Source organism: Ursus americanus, chromosome 29 (genome assembly GCF_024610735.1).
Source record: "Ursus americanus isolate L20-20 chromosome 29, mUrsAme1.1.p, whole genome shotgun sequence".
NCBI lineage: Eukaryota > Metazoa > Chordata > Mammalia > Carnivora > Ursidae > Ursus > Ursus americanus.
The window spans coordinates 34,401,480-34,419,451 of NC_142155.1; the positions used below are offsets into that span (position 1 = coordinate 34,401,480).

General features: G+C 47.9%; 1 pseudogene; it reads left to right on the plus strand.

Moving 5' to 3' along the window:
• Positions 1-633: 633 nt before the first annotated feature.
• On the plus strand, positions 634-1,347 carry LOC148107528 (uncharacterized; annotated as a pseudogene).
• The last annotated feature ends 16,625 nt before the right edge of the window (positions 1,348-17,972 follow it).

A 17,972-nucleotide genomic window follows, 5' to 3' on the forward strand; every position in this document is an offset into this window, starting at 1 on the left:
GGGGTATTCACACAGTGTGTGCTTCTCCCCAACTAGATTGCAAACTCCTTGAGATAAGGAAGAGTGCCATATTCTCCATGTTGGGTCCCCCGGTGCTGGGCACATGGTAATGAGAGTGAAGAGAAGCCTGACATGTTTCTGGAACTGATGCTGTTAGCATACTACCGGGGGAAGAGGCAGGAACTTCCAAGCTCCAAGGAGAACCTGGGGTCCACAGCTCAGTGACTCAACACGGGGGTCTTTGGACCTGAGTAGCTGCAACCCATCAGTGACATCATAGTAGGGACAGGGGCCTTCAGTCCCCTGGACTTCCGTGGATTCAAAGAGACACTGCAAGAGGTGGAAAAGAAAATTCCCCCTCTCTGCCAATTACATCTTTCCTCTCATCCCCTTTCACATTTCAGTTTCCAGCCCCGACTGTATAAAAGAGTAAGTCTGACTGATTCCCCTACTAGAGGTGTGTGTTGGGAGAAAGGGGGTGGGGGAGGTTCTACCCTGTAGAATCAGACTTCTCCTTATCCTTCACCCTCCTCTCCCTTCCCCCCAAACTCCTCTGACTCACTGGTATTTCTAGTCACCAGCTCCCTCCCACCCCACCTTTCAATTTCTCTATTTCTCTTCTTTTTAGAGAAAATGAAGAGACACCCCGTTACAGAATCCATCTCTAAGTCCTTACTCCTGGAGGAAGACAACTTCCTTCGGAAAGAGGCAGAGTGAGTATTGTATTGGGACGGGGGAGGGGGGCTCTGTCTTTGCATTTTCTTTATTTCTCCTTCAATTGATCTGAATTTTCCCCCATTTTAGGAAAGCCAGGCACCCCAAGGGATCAAGATGGGAGGCAGAGGGCAGCCTAAGGGCTCTGCCCCCTCACTCATTGGGGAATAAGTTCTGCTTCTCTGTGCACCATGTCCCTGAGCCCTGCCTCTGTGGGTGTAGCCTGAGGACCAAAGCAGTGCTGCACCCCCGGCCCCCTCCAGTTTCCCGCCCAGCTAGGGTGCTCCCTAGCTTGTCAGCAGGGAAGAAGCAGCTGTCTCCTCCAGTGATTATTTTCAGGACTCAAGTCTCCCAGAATTCTCCAAAGCCCAGGGCCAAGGGCAAGTCCCAGCTGCTATCTTGGGATGGGTCAAGAACTTCCTGCAATGCCATGCCACTACGCAAGCTGGTACCCATGGGAGTGTGGCCCCGGGGACTTCTTGACCCACTCCCCCAGTCCTTGCCAGAGAAATTACTGCATACTATATCCCTTTGAGAGGGAGCCATCTCCCCAGCCAAGGAGCCATATCTCCAATGATATTACTTGTGGAGGGTGACAAACCCCAGTCTTCTCTACCATTCCTATTTAAATAAAAATGTATTTAGTCAATTGTGGTCTTTCTCTAATGTCTACTGAAAGCACAGTAATTGTTTGAACTGAGAATATATTTTGTCTTCTCATTCTACTCTAAATTGGGTTTTCTAGGGTCCTGATCTTATAATTGAGGGTGTTAATGGTTTTCAGTTATAGCTGCCTGTTACCCCGTGTATAGGGGATACTGTGACCCTCAGATTTGTTTCTATAGTGTCCAGTTCCAGTTGGCCATGGAGTCAGAACTACCTGAGTTCAATTTCCATAAACCTATAAACCTGGTAGAATTTTGAGAAGAATTGTATTGAATCTATGTATTAGTCTGGTGAGAACCAATACCATTAAACTATGAGTCCTCTGATTCCTGAACATGGTATATCACTCCACTTATTTAGGTCCTTAAATTCTCTCAGTAATGTCCTGTAGTTTCGGTATAGAGGTCTTGCACATTTTTCATTTCATTTGTTCCTGGGGATTGGATGAGTTTTGCTGCTGCTCTACATGGTATTTTTTATAAGGAATCTTTCTAAGTACTGGTGATAGGTAGTGTAGGAAGGAGAGCCTTTGCAACACCTACCTTCATCTTTTTTCTAAAAGAACAGCTTTATTGAGATATACTTCACATACTCTACAATTCACCTATTAAAAGTACAATTCAATGGTCGTTAGTATATTCATAGATACATGTGACCATCATCACGATCAATTTTAGAACATTTTATCCTCTTGAAAAGAAATCACATGCCTTTTAGGTATTACCCACCTATTACTGCATTGCTTTTCATAATCCTATTTTCTATTTTTTGTTTCTGGTATAAAGAAATATAATTTATCTGAGTTTATCACTTGCATTCAGTGACTTGGCTAGACACACCTATTCTAGTAGTTTATAGATTCTTTTAGACTTAAAATGTACAACTTCGTGTCATCTATGAATATAATATTTTGACTTTCACCTTCCCAATCTTTAAGCCTTTTATTTCTTTTTCTTGTCTCGTTGCCCTGGCTAGGACATCTAATGCGATGTTGAATTGAAATGTTGAAGTGGACATCCATTTTCTTGTCCTGATCTAAAGCATGAAACTCACTATTTCATCATTAAATGTAATGATTGCTGTAGGGTTTTGTTTTATTTGTAAATACTCCTTATCAGGTTCAGGATGTTCCTTAGAAGTTAAATAAGTGTTTTTATCATGAATTGGCAACCAGAGTTCAAATCTTGAATCTGCCAATTATTAGTCATTCTACCTTGGGGAAGTTCTTTACCTTCTTTCAGCCTATTTCTCTGTCTTAAATTGGGGGAAGGAATTTCTATCTTAAAGTTTCTTTTCTTTTCTTTTTTTAAAAAATATTTTATTTATTTATTTGACAGAGAGAGATAGCGAGAGAGGGGGAGCTGGAGAGGGAGAAGCAGGCTCCCCACTGGGCAGGAACCCCGATGCGGGGCTCAATCCCAGAACACTGGGATCATGTCCTGAGCTGAGGGCAGATGCTTAACGACTGCGCCACCCAGGCACCCCTATCTTAAAGTTTCTTGCAAAATTGAGAATATTTATAAATAACATCCAACCCATAGTAGGCACTCAATTAAATGCCTGGCATTGCATTATACATTTTTTATCATTCTCCTCCTGTTGTATATATGCCCCATGAGGGTTTGCTTTGCCTCTGTTGTTCTGTGCTGTGCCCCTCGTGTTTAGAACAGTGCCTGGAAAAGAGAAATTGCTTCAGGCAAGAACTTTTTTGATTAATCAATGTCAGTTCCCTCTTTTCTATGAATCATGGTTCTAGGGCCTGGAATTATACTTGCCCCTAGAGAATCACACAGTTCTCTTGGGCACTTCTGAAGTTCAGTGCCAACTTTCCTTTTGACTTTTAAAAAATGTCATGTTTTCCCTTCTAGGTTATTTAATCAATATCCACAATCCCATCTTCCCTAACTTGCTATACGTCAATGATAGAGCTGTAGGGTTGAGTCCCAGCCTTCCCAGATGCATTGCACGGCAGTGGACAAGTCCCTCCCCATGAGCCCCTTAGACCTTAGGGATTTCCTTCAGTTATGGTTCCAGGGCAGATGTGATGCTTGTGGCCTTACAAATCACTGAGGAATCTGCTTTGCTTTATCAAAGTCTCTCCTGAGAGCAGCGAAGAAACCAGGTCCAGGATGAACCTTCTAGACCCCCAGCAAGTTCTGAAATCAGGGAAGTGAATGAGGAACTTGTAGCCTGAGGGATAAAGACCAGAACAGGGACACCCTGGGCACTCCCCAATGCCACCTCCCCTCAGTTCATATCAGGTCTTCCAGAACACACCCTTCTCCCTCCTGGAATGCCTTTCCTTTGCCACCAAATCCTTTTTATCCTGTAGATCAAGAATTTCAACCTTGGCACCACTAACATTTTGCACCAGACGATTCTTTGTTATGGGGGCTGCCCTGTGCATTGTGGGATGCTTAGCATCCTCCCTGACCTCTAGCTACTAGGTGCTTGTAGTTACAATAGTGCACTCGGAGTTATGATTACCAAAAATGTCTTCAGACAATGCTAAATGGCCCCTAGGGGGCAAAATTGTCCCTGGTTGAGAACCACTGTTCCAAATGATCTTTCTAAAGCCCCCTTTTTATCAACCTCTCCCCAACTCAAGTTGTCTGTTCCTCGGCCACCCTTCCCTCCCCACCTTATCCTCATCCCCTCTCTTCTTAACTCTGAGTCAGCCTGAGCCAGGGCTGCCACCATGATGCATGAGAATAGTGTCCAACATTTACAGAGCACCTACCCCATGCTGCTGCACAAATTATCCAACGTAATCCTTACAACAGCCTTGTGAGTAAGTAGATGTATGGTCCTCTCCATATTTCAGGTACTACCCGGAGAGGTAAAGTCACTTGTCCGAGGTCATGCTGTTGGTAAGTGGTGGGTTAGGAATTCAAATCCAGGCTGTCTGGCTCACAGGATCATAAACTACTCACTCTATAACACTGGATATTTCCTCAATTGTTTCCCTTATGTTCATCTACTTCCAGACTGGACCAAAAACCCTTTGAGGGCGTTTGTGGATGCTCCACAGTGCTGAGCACAGGGCAGGAGGTTCCCGTATGACATTGGTGATTGACTTCCTGCTATTATGGGGTTTGAGGCATTAGAACAGGTGTGTGTGGGTGAAACTGAGGATTGAGGGGAAGAAAAATCTCCATCCGAGGCTTAAATATATATTCACAAAATGCATTCAGCATAGGTGCACATCTCAATGAACTTTCAGAAACTGAACACACTTGTATAACCTGATCAAGAAGCCGGATCACCAGGGGTGCCTACGTGGCTCAGTCAGTTATGCTTCTGCCTTCAGCTCAAGTCATGATCTCTGGGTTCTGGGATCCAGCCCAATGTTCGGCTCTCTGCTCAGCGGGGAGTCAGCTTCTTCCGCTCCCTCTGTGCATGCTTTCTCTCAAATAAATAAACAAAATTTAAAAAAATTTAGATCACCATCAGCCCAGAAGCTTCCCTCATACTTCCTTCCCCTCATCCTCTATTAAAGTAACTACCATCTTGCCTTCTGATAGCATAGATTCCTTTTGTCTCTTTTTGAACTCTTAATAAATGGAAACGTGGAGTATATACTCCTTTGTGTCCGGTTTCTTTTGCCCAATATTGCTTGTGAGAATCATCCATGTTGCATATAGCAATAGTTCATTCTTTTTCTTTTCTCTGTAGTATTCTGTTGTGTGCCTATACCAGTTGATTTATTCATTCTATTGATATTGGACTTGGTAGTTTCCAGTCTGGGGCTATTGTGAAGAGCGCCACTGTGAACATCACTGTATGTCCTTTGGTGAACACAGCATATGTTTCCATTGGGGCAATGCCTACCTATGGAACTGCTGGCTCATAAGTATGCATGCTTCAGCTGCAGTAGACACTGAAATTTCCCCAAAGGTTTTGCATTTGGAGACTTTTAGAGCCATACCTGACTCCCCCACTCCCCTGCTCTTCTGAAGAGATGGGAAGAGAGGAGTGGTATGGCCTTTCTGGAATCTTCTGGATGACCACTCTTCTAAGAACCTTTTTTAAAAGAAAAAAATGTCAGAGGTGAAAAGGACCATGCAGATCCCAAGTTCAAGACTTTCCTTATGCAGAGTGAGAAACTGAGGCTCAGAGACTGGGGTTGCCTGGTCCAAGGTGGTATGGTTCTAGCCTGGTCTAGAAGCCAAGTTTCTGGACTCTGGATGCCATGTCTTTTGAGTACCTAAAGAGGTATCTGTAAGGTGATGGAGTAGAACTCGATGCACGATTGGACCCACCAGGATTGTATGTGAAGCATGTGGGAGAGGTGGGACTGGTGAGCTGTCTTGCTCCCTATATTTTCCTTGAGTCTGGGCTGAAGCCAAGGAAAACAGAAGCCTGGCTTCTCCTCCCACCAGGGGAAGTCAAAGTGAGGGGCTTTACAATTAGAGTCTGGAAAATCTTCCACCTCAGGGCCTCCTCCGCACCCCCTGCCCCAATCCAGGGAGAGGATTGGGGGGAGGGCTCTGCAGGCAGTAGGGACAGGGGTTCCAGAGTCTGGAAACAAGATGGGCTTCCCCCTCAAGGGGCTCACAATCTTCCGTAAAACCAGACAGACCTTGGGCGTAGAGCAAAACCCATTTATTACATACTGAAATTCCATCCACTAGGAACCTGGCGGGAGCCCTGAGCCAACCTGAGCGGAAACAGCTAAGCCCGCACTACAGCCAGCTCCAGTCTCAGTCCTTACGTGGTGCCCCAGACCCACCCCTATTACTGCAGCCCTAAAATTTACTTAGCCTGGTCCCTGCCCCACCTGAAACTCACGTTCCAGTTTCAGAGAAGCAGTTTAAGCAGACAATCTGGAAGTGATAGACGATGTCCCCCACCTTGTGCCAACTTCCTTACCTCACACTCCCTCCCCAGACCTACAGGTCCCCACCAGATAGTAGAGACGTCAGGGAAAGATGAAAGAAGGGTTGCTTCTCTTTGCAAACTCTTTTGGCACCCCCCCTTCCCTCCCCAACCATCTGCCTTCCCGCCCCGGCTCCCGCGCCGGGCTGGGGCGCCAACTAAATCTGATCAAAATGCAATTGCCAAGTCGTTAAGGTATTTGAATTAAAAAAAAAAAAAACAACTCCCGAGAAAGAAAGTATTTGATGGCTAATAATCTCATTTCAATATAATGGGACCTTCTTCTGCAGAGAGCAAGACAGGTTAAGAGATATAATTATGACTTTGCAAACTCTCTCCCAAGCGCGGGAGACGCGCTGACAGGTCTGCGCGCTGCTGCGCCCGACTCCGCTCGCTCCGAGGGGAGACGCTTTGTCTGCAGGGCCCGTTAAAGAGACACGGTCCCTTTTTCCCCCTCGGCCTACATTGCAATTTAACTGTCAGCCGCGTCTTCGCCCCTGGATCGGTGTCGGAGTCCCACGCGAGGATCTGGGTGGGGTGGGAGAGGGGAACCGGACTGAGAGAAGGGGGAAAGGAGGACAGCCAGGGGCTGACGTGTCAAACGCTGACCTGAGAATCGAGAGCTGGGCTTTCAAACCCGCTCCCTCGGGCGCTATTTAAGGTCTCGTCTGCACTGCAGGGTCCGGGAGGAGAAATGGCTGGGGGTGGGGGAGGGATTCAGGAAGCGCAGATTGATCGCCCATCTCCAAAGGGGGCCTTCTTCAAGGACCTCAAAGGAACGGAATCCTCCCTGGCAGAATTGCTCGGTTCCAGCTGATGGAAAGGGATCGAATTAGGGGAGTGATGGGGGTGGTGCCGTTCATGTCGCCTTTATCCCCCCCCTACACTCTAAGCAAACTTTTCCCCTCTCTTTACTTCAATGGGAGATAAATAGCCATTTGGAGCCCAGAAGGAAATCCTCAAGGAAAGGGACTTTTCTTGGTTTTATATCTCTCCCCTTCACGAAAGTTCAAGAAAGGAAATCTCCAATGCGGTGTATACGTGTGTTTGGGGAGGCCGGTGGAAGCAAGTGAAGGATCCCGCACTCTTTAAAAAAAAAGAGTATTGATTGCCGTTCAGGTAGGGAGACTTGGGGTAAAGTCAAGGCCAGGAGCTCCAGAGGTGTCTGAGCCGCGGCAGGCGTGGAGCTGCAGGCGCAGCGGCGCCGAGGAACCCAGGGCGCAGACGTGCCAGTGTGGCGAGTGTGTGTGCGCGAGTGCGCACGTGTGTGAGTACCGCTCCCCGGAGAGCTCACGGCTCCCGACGCAGTCAACAGTCGGAGCTGAAAAGCGGAGGCAGGGACGCACTAAAGACTGACCAACAGACCCCCACGCCTGTCTCGAGAAAAGGAGCCCGGGGCTGAAGGGGGCCGGAGGCCACTGTGGTCCTCGTCATCGCTTGTCCCCGATTCTCGCGAAGCTGATGGGAGCTTTACTCGGCATTCCCCGCGGCTCTCTGCACCGCCCACCTTCGCAGTGAAGGAATTCGGAGGAAGCGGGTGCGCCACCGCCCCTCCCCAACACTTCAAACCCCAAGCTCCAGGCCCCTGGAACGGTGGCCCGCCAGCGGTGAGGCCCGGGTGAATCTCTGGGCCGCTCTGATCGGCGGGGCCACCAGGCCACCGGACGCAGCGACCCCTTCTCAAGTTGATGAGGCTAGGGAGCCCGGGTCCCAGGAGTCCCTCCGATCCCCGCTCCTGGGGCAGGGGACTGTTTGCACGCACATGCAAACAAGGCGACTCTCCAGAGTCATTCGCGCAGCAATAAAAACGAGGTTGGCGCTGTCGCGTTCTTCGTGTACGGTACACCCAGCTGCGTATCCTCGAAGTGGGGTTTGGACGCGAGCGGGGTCATCCTCACTCGCCCGTCGGCTCCCCCTGTCGGCCTGGGACGCAGGTTTTCCCGGCCGCAGAAGACCCGGGGAGCACAAGGCTTCGGGAGAGAAGCGATGCTCACCTGGTTAGGCCGGTCAGAGCACCCCGCGCCCCAGCATACTACCCCTTCGGCTTCGTCGGGCCCGTGGTGGCCTTACTGTGCGGTGGCGCCCCTAGCTTCCCCGGCCGCGCACCGCAGGATGGGAAGGGGTCACATCTGGAAGCAGTGCCACCCCCCCCCCTCCGCCCCGATCCACTCACTAGGCAGTAGTTTGCCAGGCGGGTTTCTGACACCCCTTGCCATTCTGTCTTGGTGTTTAATGATCCCAGGATTGAGGTCTGGAGCGCGGCCGCCGCAGGGGAGCGATGCCGACAGAAGCCATGTGGCCAGGAGGGCGCGGGACTCGGCAGGGGCTCCCCGGGTGGCGCTCTGGGGCGGGGGCCTGGCCCGGTGGGGGGCGCCGGGGAAGGCGGGCGCGGGCCGGGCGCGCCGCCGGCGGGGTCAGGGGCGAAGGGGCAGGCGGAGGGCAGCGCGCGGGGAGCCGGCGCGGCGGCTCGGGTTACCGCGGCCTGGCCCTCCCACCCGCAGCTCGGGCGCAGGGGCCGGGGCGGACTCGGGCCGTCCCCCGCTGTTTGCATTTCTCTGGCAGGCGGCGGGGCTTGGGTTGAAAGGAATCGCCTCCATTTGGAACGTTGTTTATTTTTCTTAACTAGCCAGCGCCGACAGACGACCTCGAGAGCACGGCGGCCGGACTCGGCCGAGCCCTCGCTGGGAAAGGGGTCAGGACAAGGGGCGGCCCGACGAGGGCGCGCCGCGAGCCCCCGCCGGGAGAATGCGCCCGGGTACCCCAGCGGCCGGGGTGGGGGAAGGGTCGCGGTGGGGCGGAGAATGACTTTCCTCTACGTAGGAAAACAGACTTTCTTCTGTTGCGGTTACCTTAGCTTTGACCTTGAGCGAGGCAGGGCGGCGAAGCGGTTAAGCTTTCCGGCTTCGGCGTCCGGTCGCCTTGGATTTCAGTTCCGCTTCCTCCAATTTTAGCTCCTTGACCTTGAGCAAGGCGTCTTTGTGCCTCAGTTTCCTCGATTATCAAATGGGTACAACGTTGTGCTTACCTCTTTGGGTTGTTGGAAGGACTGAATGAAATCATTCACCTAAGCCCTTAGCGCGGGGCCTGGAACTTGCCAAGAGCTCAGGAGAGGTTAGCCCCTCTTGTGGGGGCTGTGGGTGTTTGTGGTGCTCTGGCCACGCGAGGGTGGGGGCAGCCAGCAAGTGCGCGGCCCACAGGCAAGGGGCTAGATCTGGAGGCCCACGACTCTCAAGCTCTGGGGAGAGGTGCGGAGTGGGGAGAGTTCTGAGCGTTTTGACATGAAATGAATAAAATGCAAATGATATTCAAAGCAAGATGCTAATGAGGATCTATTCTTTGAGCGTCCACAGCCCCGGCAGTGCTCAGAACAGTGGCGGAGCTGGTGTGAACTCAAGCATGGGCAGGGTCCAGCAGTCCAGGTCTCGGGTGTGTGTGTGTGTGGCAGCGTGAGTGTGTGAGTGTCGGCGCGCGCCTGCTCCGGAATGTGCGTAGCCGGCTCCGGGTGTGCTCGCGCCGTCATGAAAATGAGGTCAGGGAAGGTCGTTCCACTCTGCAGCATAAATCAAGGAGGAAAGGAGAATGGATGTGAGAGACAGTCCCTGGAGACCGCCCCGAGAGAGGGAAGAGGGAGGGGGAAAAAGTTCTGCGGAGAATAGGCGAGAAGCCGGCCCAGGCAATCTCCCTCCCCGCACTTCTGCCCCGGCGGGTCCCTTCGCCGAGCAGCGGCGCCCCAACCCAGCCGAGATCGCGCCTTTAATTCCCCATCCTCCTCCCCAGGCTCCCAGGGACCTTTTCCTATGCCCCCCCCGCCCCCATTTCAATGTTTCTCATCTAAGCGCTCTTTGTGTAAACACTGAAGCTCCGTGCACCCAGCCTCCTCAGGAGCTTGTAGGTGCCCACGCGCACAGGCCAGTTGCACACAATATTGCACACTTGTTACTCGCGCGCACACCCGCCGGGGCTCTCAATCAAACGTTCCGGAGCCGGCTGCTCTCCGCTATCCTCCCGCCGCACCCTCTCTCCACGCGGTTTGCCTCCCGGGTCTCGCCAACACCCACTACCGTCGCGCGCGGGCCCCTCTTAGCCTTCGCTTTGCGCCCGCCGGCGGGAGAGCGCGGTGCTCCAGGCCAGTGTTTCCCTGCGCGTGTGCTGTGACCCTAGCTGGGAAGCTCCGGAGGCTCGGGCCGGGCGACCCGGCTCTCTGGGGAAGAGGGACGAGCGTGCAGCAATCCGGGATGGAGGAGAGAGACAGAGAGGGAGGCATTTCTTACCTCTCTCTTGCACCTTTGAGACTTCAGGGCCAGAGGGCTAAATGGGGGCAGGGGACGATGCGGACACCACCCGCCTCCCTTGGGAACCTCTGTAGTGCCCAGAGAGCTTTGCTCTCTGCTGGCACGATGGCTACCTCCAAAAATGGAGGAAGGGAAGGGAAGGGAAGAGGATGGACCGCGCCTAGGGTCTGTGCTTTGGGCCCAGATCAGATTTATTTCCCATTCCATTCTCTTTATGACAATGAGTAAGAACAAGGATGATGCCTAAAAGCCTGTGCAGTAGGCACGAAATAGGTGCACACTAAGATAGTGAATGAAATTTACAAAGAGCTGTCGCCACCATGACTCTTCCTGAGCTTCCACATTTTGTAGATTAATTCATTAAGTCATGAATTTATTCAACAAATATTTAGTGAGCTCCTACTGACGGAGAAACAGGATGCCAAGAACCTGGCCCTCTGGGCACTTGCATTCTCCTGGGACAGAAAGACAGGAAACAGATAAGTCCCAGCTCATCATTCGCTGTTAGGCAGGGCAGCCTTCTGTGCCGGGAATGAGAGATTGTGCTGGGTTGGAGAGAGCCTCCCCGGGGAGGAGGCAGAGGCCTGAATGAAGTAAGGGAAAGAGCCATGCAGGCTTCTGGAGAGACCGAGTCCCAGGCAAAGGGAGCTGGCAGTGCAGTGGCGGAGATGTGGGAAGCCTGGGGTACATCCTGGCAGGGAGGAGAGAGGAAGGAGGTGAAACCGAAGGTCAGGCCCTGCTTTGTAGGTCATGGTGGGGAGTTTTGGATTATATACCAGGTATGATTGCCGAGCCACTGGAGAATTTTTAAACAGGGACTGAAACAACTTGATTTGTGCTTTAAACAATGATAAACAAAGAGAATTTAAGTAACTTGTCCATGGTTTCCAGGTCTGTGTGTGTCTTAACCCGGATGTCTAAGTGTGTCCCAGTCAAAATATCGAACAGGCAAGCTTAGGCAAGACCGCCCCGGAAGGGTCCCAGAAGATGTCGTGAAGGGTACTCTGTCCCTCCCACCCATACTTTTAGGAAGGTGCCGGAATGGGACAGTGGGTAGGGTCTCTAAATCTGCCAGCTCGGGAGTCTGGGCTGTGGGAGAGGAGGATTCCCCAGCCTGACGATCTCTGGCGTTTTCATTTCCTGATTCCGCCCCCCCGCCCCCCGCAGCCCTTGCTCTGCCTACCTGGGCCTTTACCGGCTGTGGAGACTCGGAGCGAGGGCAACTCCGGCACAGGAGGGTAAGACCTAGTCTCTCCGACGCTCCAATTCCACAGCGTCTTCAGGCTGCGGAATGCTTTCCCCCGAGAGGAGTCTGGCTGAGCGCAGACCGGCACTGTGGTCCCGCACCGCCGCCCGGTGGCCAAGGAGGATACTGCAACCGGAGTCGGTACAGGATGCAGAACATACCAGGGACCGCAGAGGGCGCAGGAACAGGCTTAGTGATGGCGTGCCAGGTGCCAGGTGCCGCGAAAGGCGCTTCAGTTACTTTATTTAACCATCACAGTAACTCCTGGAGAGAGAACTACGATTTCCCTCACTATACAGACAAGGAAACTGGGGCCATGAGAGACAAAGTACTTTGTTTAAAAACATACAGCTAGTAAGCGGCAGAGTGATTTACCCATTTTCATGCTCTCTTGTCCACAGAGTGTGTTAAGAGGGAAATACTGACTTCCATCCTAGAAAGCTCTCCCTCCCTTTCCCCTGAAGGAGCATCTAAAAAATGTCTTTAGCAGGTGCCCTAAGCTTCCAAGTCCGTCTCTGGAAGTGTTTCAAGGTCCTTTTTCCTACTCCCGTTGAGAGCATTTCAAAGGGTCTGCAGCTGGAGACCGGTTCCGCAACAGCGGCACAATTCTGTCCTGCATGCTGCATGACTGGGAAGGGGGGGTGTCAGAGGTCTCTGTCTCCTCTCTGAGATTCAGGCTGGTTGAGCAACCTCGTCCCTGACAGTGAAGAGCAAGGTGTTCTGTGTAGGGAGCTCCTGAACCTCAGATGGCACCAAAGAAGGGGAGGCAGGGGACCACACTGAGCCCATTCTGAGCTCCTTCCCCATCTTTAATACCAAGGCCGGGAGACCCCTCGTTCGGCTTGGCATTGGGACTCCCTCCTTATCAGGCTCTGGGACTGCTCAAGCTGCTTTTGCACCTGCAGCTGTCTGGGTGGGCAGAGGACTACTGGGCAGAGCCTGTGCCCTTCCCGGGAGATGCTTGCTGCCAGTCTCAGCGCGGAGCTGGGGACCCTTCTCCATCCTCTGCTGCCCCCTAGTGGGCTAGGATATGGCTGCCGCCGGCAGCGTCCTCCTACCTTCTTGCCTTCCTTGGACAAAGGATCCTTCCCAGAGGCCAAACCTGAAAAGTCTAGTTGCAGAACATCCCCGAGCTGTGTCCCCCTAACACCAGGATTGTTACCCTCAGCAAACATTTAGTAAGGGCCTGCCATGCACTTGGCCGTGTGGGGAGTTAAGAAGAAGCCCTCCCCCAGCCTGCCCCTTCCCTTCTTCAAGCCTTGGGCGTGAAGGGCTCACAGTTTAATGGAGAAGACAGACATGAAATGACTCCTACAATCATTTTTTAAAGAAGATTTTTAGCTTTTTAAATAATTATAGATTATTAGAAAGTTCAAAGATAGTATAGAGAGGCCCTGGGTACCCATACTCTGCATGTGTAAATTCTTGAAACCACCACTGCAATCAAGGTATCAAGTTAGAGAACTATTCCAGCACCACGAAGATCTCCCTGGTGCTACTCCTTTATACTTACACCCATCCCTCCCTCCACCAGGATTCTTTTTTTTTTTTAAGATTTTATTTATTTATTTGACAGAGAGAGCCAGCCAGCGAGAGAGGGAACACAAGCAGGGGGAGTGGGAGAGGAAGAAGCAGGTTCCCAGCAGAGGACCTGATGTGTGGCTCGATCCCAGAACGCCGGGATCACGCCCTGAGCCGAAGGCAGACGCTTAACGACTGAGCCACTGAGGTGCCCCTCCACCAGGATTCTTAACCAGGGACAGCCCTTCATGTTTTCCATCTCTACAATGTTGTAATTTCCAGAATTTTATGCAATGGAATCATACAGTATGTGGCCTTTTGAGACTGTTTTAAATTCACCCAGAAAAAAATGCTGAGATCCATCCGAGTTGTTGCATGTATCAGCAGTTCGATTCCCTGTGATTCCTTTTTATTGCCAAATATTCCATGGATGCATCACTGTTCATCTGCTGAGAGCATCTGGGTTGCTTTCAGTTTTCGGCTATCAAAAGGAAGCTGCTATGAAGTCATGTACAGGTTTTTATGTAGACATAAATTTTTATTTCTCTAAGATAAATGCCTAAGAGTGCAACTGCTGTTTCTTTCTCTTTTTCTTTTCTTTTCTTTTTTTTTTAAGATTTATTTATTTGTTTTAGAGAGAGAGGGAGCATGATCACGGGGAGGGACAGAGGGAGAGAGAGAGAGAATCCCAAGCAGTCTCCCCGCTGAGCACAGAGCCTGATGCAGGGCTCCATCCCATGACCCTGAGATCATGATCTGAGCTGAAATTAAGAGTTGGCCGCTCAATTGACTGAGCCACCCAGGTGCCTGCAATTGCTGTTTCTCGTGTTAAGTGTATGTTTAGTTTTTAGTAGAAACTCACAAATTATTTTCTCGAGTATCTTACATTTACATTCCCACTAGCAATCTATGAGAGATCCAGTTTCTCTTCATCCTGGCCAACACTCGGTAAGTCACTATTTTTAATTTGAGCTATTCTAAGAGGTGCGTAGTAATATCTCATCATGGTCTCAATTTGCATTTGCCTAATGGCTAATGATGTTGAACATCTTTTCATGTGCTTATTTGCCATTAGTGAAATGTCTGCTTATGTCTTTTGCCCATTTTCTAATTTTTTTTTTTTTACTGTTGAGTTTCGAGAGTTCTTGATAGATTGAGATAGCAGTCTTTTGTCAGATGTGTGATTGGCAAATATTTTTTCCTAGTCTGTAGATTGTCTTAACATCATCATAACAAGGCTCTTTGAGGAGCAAAAGCTTTTAATTTTGATGAAGTCCACTTATGGATTTTTTTCTTTTATGGATTGAATCATGCTTTCGGTGTTACAACTAACTCTTCACTAAGCCCTAAATCTCCAAAATTTTCTTCTATGTCATCTTCTAAATGTTTATAGTTTTATGTCTTACATTTAAACCTGTGTTCCATTTTGAGTGAATTTTTGTATAAGGTGTGAGGTTTAAATCAAATATCTTGTGTGTTTTTTGCTTATAGATATCCAATTGCTCCAGCATCATTCATGGAAAAGACCATTCTTCCTCCATTGAATTGCTTTTGTATGTTTGTAAAATATCGTTTGGCTATTTATGACATGGGTGGATCTTAAAGACATTATACTGAGTGAGATAAGTCAGAGAGAGAAAGACAAATACTATATATCACTGATATGTGGAATCTAAAAACGCCAAACACATAAAAGAGTAAAATGTTGGTTACAGGGGCTGGGGGCTGGGGGAATAGAAGAGATGCTGTTTAAGGGTGCACACCTAGTAGATAAGCAAGTCCTGGAGATCTGGTGTATATAGACAACAATACTGTATTATAATCGTCAAACTTGTGAAGAGACTAGATCTTACTTATTTCCACCATAAAAAAGAAATGATAATTATGTGATGTGATAGAAGTGCTATCACTATAATGGCAATCTTGTTACAGTATATAAATGTATCGAATCAGTCTGTCATACATCTTAAATTTATACAATGATATATGTCAAATATATTTCAATTAATAATATTTCAAATAAAAAACCAGTGGGTAATCATATGTGGGTCTATTTCTGGGTTCTCTGTTCTCTTCTACTGATCCCTCTGCCAATACCCCCCCCCCCCCCAGTTTAATACTGCAGCACCATAACTTAAGTCTTGAAACTGGATAGAATTATTCTATTTTTCTTCTTCAGAGTTGTTTTGGCTCTTTAGTTCCTTTGCCCTCCCACGTAAGTTTTAGAAGAATCTTGCATTAAACAATTTTGGAAGAACTGACATTCTTACTATATTAAGTCTTGCAATCTATGAACACTCCATTTATTTAGATCTTCTTTGACTTCTTTCAGTTGAGTTCTCAGTATATAATTCCTGCACATGTTTTGTTAGATTTATATCTGAGTATTTTACCTTTTGTGAGTGATTGTAAATGGTGTTGGGTTGTTAATTATGATGTTCACATGTTTATTGCTAATAGATGGAAATACAATTAATTCTTATATCCTGTCACTTGCTGAATTTGTTTATTAGTTCTAGAATTTTTTTTGTAGATTCCTTGAGACTTTTTTTTTTTTACATAGATCATTATGTCATCTGCAGATGGGGTCATCTTATTTCTTCCTTTCCCATATGTATAACTTTTATTTCCTTTTCTTGTCTTATTGCATTGTCTAGAACTTCCAGTACTATATGAAGAGCAGTGGTGAGAATGGACATTCTTGCCTTGTTCCTGATCTTAGGGAGAAACACTCAGTCTTTCATCATTTAGTATGTCACCTAAATTCTGTTTTTTTTTTTTTTAATAAGTGTTCTTTATCATCTTGAGGAAGTTCCTCTTTATGTCTAGTTTTCTAAGAGGGTCATGAATGGATGTTGAATTTCAAGTGTTTTTTGTAACTCAATTGATATAATCATGTGATTTTTCCCCCTTTAGCCTGTTAATATGGTGAATTACACTGATTAATTTTCAATTATTGGACCAGGTTTGCATCCCTGGAATAAACTCCACTTGATCATGGTATATAAGTATTTTTATATATTACTGAATTCTATCTGCTAACATTTTAAAAAGATTTTTTTACACCTATATTTTGAAGGATATCAATCTGTAGGTTTTTTTCTTTATACTGTCTTTGGTTTTTGGTATTAAGGATAATTCTAGCTTCATTCTTCTATTTTCCAGAAGAAATTGTGTAGAATTGGCATTCATTTTTCTTTAAAAGCTTGGTACATTTCTCAAATAGAAATATGTGAGCCTGGAGATTTCTTTTTCAGGAGGTTTTAAACTACCTATTCAATTATCTTAATAGTTACAGGCTTATTCACAAGATGGATTTCATATTGGGTAGGTGGTAATTTGTACTTTTTCAGGAATTGGTTGGTTTCATCTACCTTGTCAAATTTGTGTGTAGTGTTGCACATACTATTCTCTTATTGTCTCTGATGTCTGCAGGAAATGTAGTAATATCCCTGTTTTGTTCCTGATGTCAGGAATTTGTGTCTTTTCTCTTTTTTTCTGTGTCAGTCCTGTTAGAGTTTTGTCAATTTTATTGATCTTTCCAGAGAACCAGCTTCTTGTTTCATTGATTTTCTCCATTATTTTTCAGTTTTCAATTCATTGATTTCTGCCATTTTATTTATTATTATCATTGTTATATTATAAATGGGGGAAGGGTAAGGTTTCTACATGTAATGAGAACTGGTAAAATGTCAACATAGGTTATACACATAAAATGTAATACCTTGGTAAGTTATATATATGTGATACATAGGACCGCGACTAAAAAAACTATGCAAAAATATACTCAAAAACTCCATAGATAAATCAAAATGATATTCTAAAACACCTGGAAACCTATAGAAAAGCAGGAAAAAGAAAACAGAGAAACTAAAAATGGAGGGAACAAAAAGAAAACAAAAAATAAAATGGCCGACTTAACCTACCTTATCAATAATTACCATCGTAAACAGAGATATTCTAACATCAATGCATCTCAGTGTTACTATCTTTTGATCATCTTTTCTCATTCATTTTGAGATCTTTCTGGTGTTTGGTGTGATGAATAATTTTTTTTTAAAGATTTTATTTATTTATTCGACAGAGATAGAGACAGCCAGCAAGAGAGGGAACACAAGCAGGGGGAGTGGGAGAGGAAGAAGCAGGCTCATAGCGGAGGAGCCTTATGTGGGGCTCGATCCCAAAACGCCGGGATCACGCCCTGAGCCGAAGGCAGATGCTTAACCGCTGTGCCACCCAGACGCCCCGTGATGAATAATTTTTAATTGAAACATGGGCATTTTGGGTGTTACATTGTAAGACACCAGATTTTTTTTTTAAGATTTTATTTATTTATTTGAGAGAGAGAGTTGGGGGCGAGGGAAAGGGAGAAGCTGGCTCCCCACTGAGCAGGGAGCCCAATGTGGGGTTCGATCTCAGGACCCTGGGATCAGGACTGGAGCAAAGGCAGACACTCAACCGCTGAGCCACCCAGGCGCCCCAAGACATCAGATTTTATTTAAATCTTATGGTTTAGCAGGCCTTCTCTGACACTGGGTGAAGGTGGGTGCTCCCTTATTAGTGCCAGGTGAGGATGGAAGTCTAGGTTCTCCTCTTGGCGTCCTGGGCTCCACTAGTCCTCGGACATCATCCCACAGGGAGGGTGAGGGGTGCCT